This window comes from Pinus tabuliformis, chromosome 5_1 (assembly GCF_031772625.1).
Source record: "Pinus tabuliformis cultivar Carrire ecotype Pingquan chromosome 5_1, CPIR1, whole genome shotgun sequence".
In the NCBI taxonomy this organism is placed as follows: domain Eukaryota; kingdom Viridiplantae; phylum Streptophyta; class Pinopsida; order Pinales; family Pinaceae; genus Pinus; species Pinus tabuliformis.
In genome coordinates, this window is record NC_142305.1 from 145,297,874 (window position 1) to 145,303,873 (window position 6,000).

Sequence of the window (6,000 nt, forward strand, 5' to 3'; positions counted from 1 at the left end):
GTATCCTTGTAATAACCTGCCTTTGAGCTTTCAAGGATCTTGATTGCATGGATTTTTGGGACTCGAATGAAAAGTGGATTAATCATTCCAAGAGATTTAACAAATAGTTATGAGGTGTCCATGGAAGTTTAATCATCAATGTTTATGAATGGATGATTCTCTAAATGCTAGGTTTATGTATCTTTTATCACTTTTATATGAAGACAAGGATTTTAGGAGAATGAGCATGGCTTGTCGATATTAGTATATTATGAGTTTTCCACATTTCTAGGTTGTATGTATTGTTAGAGATTGGGGGTTGAATAACAGACATAGGCTGGCACCCCTTTTGGTCATGTCTCTAGTGCTAGGACGAGTCATCTCACACATCTCTCTGGAATGCTCCTGTCCCCGGTACCAGAGATCTTACGTATATTTTTACTATTTCTCGTTGCACTTTACATCCTCTATTTGATTATGGTACTACACTAGTGGACACCGCACAGGAGGCCTCATGTTTGCCTGGAAAGGCATTCGTAATATTTTAATAACCAAGGCGATATTGTATCTGGGGTTCAATAGGACTAGACTAAAATTCTATATCTTTGGAAGAAACGGATTGCATATTTTTATATCTCGCATTCATTTAAAGACTTAAGTATCATATGTTGTGATAGAAGGTGGAGGTGCTTGGGATGTTTGTGATCTTTCTATAGTTAAATTTTCTCTCGATTACATTCTAAGCCACGTTTGTATTTGCAGTTTCCACTGGAACTTCCTTTCTCGGGTTTTTGATGGTTTGTTCTGCTTCTTTTTTACATTTCTTTCTAGTCTTTGTTTGCGTGGGGGATTTTTATCTCAAGGGGTACTCTCCTTGTTTTATGAATTATGCACATTACTACTTAGGTTTTGCTGCACCACTGGTACTCGGTGTCACTGGTGTGGCGAAATTATGTGGTGGTGCTTTCTTGATGAATTTTATTTCTCGGTGATAATTGAAATATTTCTGATACCTGGAGTTCTCTATGATCGTTGGATCATTCTTTCTTATTATGTAAATAAGTGATTTGACTCCATTACAACATGGGGGTGGTGGAGATGCAAGTGCCCATCGAGGGTCCTTCCTTTTGGCAGTGATCTTGGTTATCATATTCTTTCGATCTGCGTTGGTTGGGATTTTTGATCTGGTAGATCCTTCAAGTTGTATGTATGTCCATTTCTGTTTATAACATTCTATATTATTTAACTATCCCTCATTCCACCCGGTTTATTTCTGGAAAGTGACGACTTTCTTCTCCGGTCTATTTCTCTTGGTGGGGATTTTGTGCATTTATTTCTGGCATGCACCATTTTCTGTGGACGTTTTGTTGGCCTGTCTCAGACAGAGGACTCTGATCCCTTTGTATAAACCATGTAGATTCACAATCTCATGCAATGTAATAAAGCATAGGACAAGAATCTACTTCTCATCCCAACGAGCGGAAGGCAATGGATCGATGAAAATAATATGAACAAGAAGAAGATAAATCAATGGCACATAACAGAAGATGTATCTGGGGAAATCCACTGCTCAAAACCCCGCTATCTGTATTGCATATATTAGAAATATGAGTGAAGATACAAATCTTGTTCTCACTAGAACAATTCCGCACAAGTATGCTCAACTCTCTCAGCTCACAAGCTAGCTAGCTAATTTTGTAGCTCTCCAAGCCCCTAATCTCTTGCGTAACTCATAGTATGAATAACACGCATTTAAAGGGAATTAATGCTTCCAAAACTACGCAATCCAAACATAAGTTATTCTTTGATTGCATGCATGATATTTACAACTCAGTAAATCACACAATTGATAGTACATTGTCCCTGCACTCTAGTCTCAGTTGGGTCTTTCTCAAAATCAACATGCATGAGTTTCTGATGAGGGAATCTTCAGTTAACTAGAGTGACACTTGTGGATGCACTAGTGCACCAACAAACTGTTAAATCTCTATTAGTTCCACAAATAGTTTGGAACTAATTTCACTAAACATAACTCAGTAAACTAAGTGATCTAATTTCCAACTCAATTTAAACACATACTTGACCCCTAAAACTTAGGGAGAACATATACATGACTACAAAAATACTTACAACTCAAAATTCCTAAGCTAATTAAATTAATTAATCTTAATTAATTATTCACAAGTTGATATGAGAATAGAATTTGATTTTCATTCTCAGTTTAATTCAAGGACAAATTAAACTGGAATTTCTTGTTTCCATTTCTCAACACTCCCTCTCAACAAGAAAGGGATTATTAGCTACTCCGATCTTGCCTCTATGAAACTTGAATTTACATCTTGAAAATTCCTTTGTCAAAATGTCAGCATCTTGGTCCCTCGTGGGAATGTACTCTGACAACATAATCCGCCTCAATACACAATCTCTGAGATGATGATATCGAATATCAATATGCTTGGACTAATCATGAAAAATTTGTTTTTTAGAGAGTTTGATACAACTCTGATCATTGCAGTAAACCACAGTTGGATCCATCTGCTGACCAAATAAACCAACCAAGATCTTCCTCATCCAGATGGTCTCACATGCTGCCTGACTCGCAACCATGTACTCTGCCTCTTCCGAACTAAGTGCAACCGATTTTAGTTTCCTGCTGTACCAAGAAATTGCTGCTAGCCTAATACACAAGATCCCTCCTGATGTGCTCTTCTTCTCAGATGGAGTCCTTGCCCAATCTACATCAATGAAGCCTTGAAGCTTCACTCCCTTTTCCCGTTTGTACCATAATCCATACTGAGAAGTGCCCCTTAGGTATCTCATCACATGCTTTGCCACATTCCAATACATCCTGGTAGGCCTAACCATCACTTGACTAAGCTAGTTAACTACATAGCACATATCCAGTCATGTGTTCACCAAGTACATGAGTGAACCCACAAGCTTCTTGTAAATAGTAGCTTCCACTACTTCCCCTGAAGTAGCATCCTCCTTCCTCCAGTTACTTGCTAGAGGAGTCTCCATGGGTTTCCTGCTCTCCATGCGAAATCTCCTGAGTATCTCATTGGCATACTTTCCCTAAGACACAAACAACTCCCCATCTTCCTACCATACTTCCATGCCAAGAAAGTAATGCATGAGCCCCATGTCCTTCATCTCAAACTCTCTTCCAAGGTCTTGCTTGCAAGACTTGATCAACTGATCATCACCTGTCAGTAAGAGATCATCAACATAAAGTACAATGATCAACAATTTACCTTCCACCAATATGTGGTACAGGTTCGCATCTGCTTCACTCTTCGTGAATCCCAACTCGATGAAGTAGCTATCTATCCTAGTGTACCAAGCATGGGGTGCTTGCTTCAGCCCATAAAACACTCTCTTGAGCCGGCACACATGCGACTCACAACAAAAGGTCTTAAAACCTTCATGTTGCACTATGTACATATCTTCCTCAATCATGCCATTAAGGAAGGTTGTCTTCACATCCATCTGGAGTATCTTCCAACCTATCTGTGTTGATAGTGCCAATATAGATCTCATTGATGAGTACCTTGCACCAAGGGCAAATGTCTCATCATAGTCAATCCCCTCTATCTGTAAAAATCAATAGGGCACAAGTATAGCCTTATGCTTCCCCACACTACTTTACCATGTAATACAACCGGAACTCACCACTTCAATCCCACTTCTTCACATATAAAAAAGTTACGCATATATGGAAGATATGTGCATATACGGAAGATATGTGCATATACGGAAGTTATGTGTATATAAAACGCATTCTATGCACATATATAGGCGTAACTTCCATATATGCATAAACTACACATAACTTTTGTATATACTGCATATACACATAACTTCCGTATATACACATATTTTCCGTATATGCGTAACATTCTTATATGTGTATATCTTCTGTATATGCATGTCTTTTATATATGTGAATCTACACATAACTTCTGTATATACACATAACTTCCGTATATGCACATACGGAAGTTATGTGTATATAAAATGCAGTCTATACACATAACTTTCGTATATAGGCATAACTTTCGTATATGCACATATCTTCCGTATATGCGTAAATTTCTTATATGTGCATATCTTCCATGTATGCATATACGGAAGATATGCGCATATCTTCCTTATATCCATAACTTTCTTATATGTGCATATCTTCCGTACGCATATACAGAAATTGTGCATATCTTCCGTATGCATATACAGAAATTGTGCATATACGGAATATGGGCATATACGGAAATTGTGCATATACAAAAGATATGTGCATATCTTCCGTATATTCATAACTTTATTATATGTGCATATCTTCCATCTATGCACGTCGTTTATGTATCTGCATCGTATATGCGCAAATTTCATATACAGAAATTGCGCAAATATGGAAATTGTGCATATACGGAAGATATGCGCATATCTTCCTTATATGCACAATTTCCATATTTGCGCAATTTCTGTATATGAAATTTGCGCATATACGATGCAGATACATAAACGATGTAGATACATAAACGATGTGCATATACCGAAGATATGCACATATAAGAAAGTTAGGGATATACGGAAGATATTCACGCATATCTTCCATATATGCACATATTTTCATTCTTGTATCTACATCGTATATGCGCAAATTCCATATACAGAAATTGCACATATACGGAAATTCTGCATATACGGAAAATATATTGCGCATATACGGAAATTGCGCATATCTTCCGAATATGCGCAATTTATGTATATGCGCAATTTCTATATATGAAATTTATGCATATACGATATAGATACATTAGCGACGTGCATATACAGAAGATATGCACATATAAGAAAGTTAGGGACATACAGAAGATATAAGATATGCGCATATCTTCCGTATATGCACAATTTCCGTATATGCACATAGAAGATATGCACATATAAGAAAGTTAGAGATATACAGAAGATATGCGCATATCTTCCGTATATGTATACACAAAAAATATGCACATATAAGAAATTTATGCATATACAGAAGATATGCGTATATCTTTCATATATGCGCAATTTCCGTATATGCGCATATCTTATGTATATGCATATCTTCCGTATATGTGCATATCTTCTGTGTATGCATATATGGAAGATATGTGCATATCTTCCTTATATCCTTAACTTTCTTATATGTGCATATCTTCCATATATGCATGTCGCTTATGTATCTGCAATCGTATATGCACAAATTCCAAATTCCATATACAGAAATTGCACATATACGGAAATTGTGCATATACGGAAGATATGCCCGATACGCACAATTTCTGTATATGCGTAATTTCTGTATATAGAATTTGCACATATACGATGCAGATACATGAACGACGTGCATATATGGAAAATATGCACATATAAGAAAGTTAGGGATATACGGAAGATATGCGCATATCTTCCATATATGCACAATTTCTGTATATGCGCATGTCTTTCATATATGCATATATCTTCGTTCATGTATCTGCATCGTATATGCGCAAATTCCATACACAGAAATTGCGCATATGTAGAAATTGTGCATATACGGAACATATGTATCTGCATCGTATATGTGCAAATTCCATATGCAGAAATTGCGCATATACGGAAATTGTGCATATACAGAACATATACACATATGTTCTGTATATGCACAATTTCCGTATATGCGCAATTTCTGCATATGGAATTTGCGCATATACGATGCAGATACATGAGTGACATGCATATACAGAATATATGAACATATAAGAAAGTTAAGGATATACAAAATATATGTGCATATCTTCCGTATATACATACACAGAAGATATGCACATATAAAAAATTTACGTATATACATAAGATATGCAAATATACAAAAGTTGCTTATATATGGAAGATATGCACGTCATTTATGTACCTGCATCATATATGTGCAAATTCCATATACAGAAATTGCGCATATACGGAAATATATCTTCCGTATATTCGCAATTTCCGTAT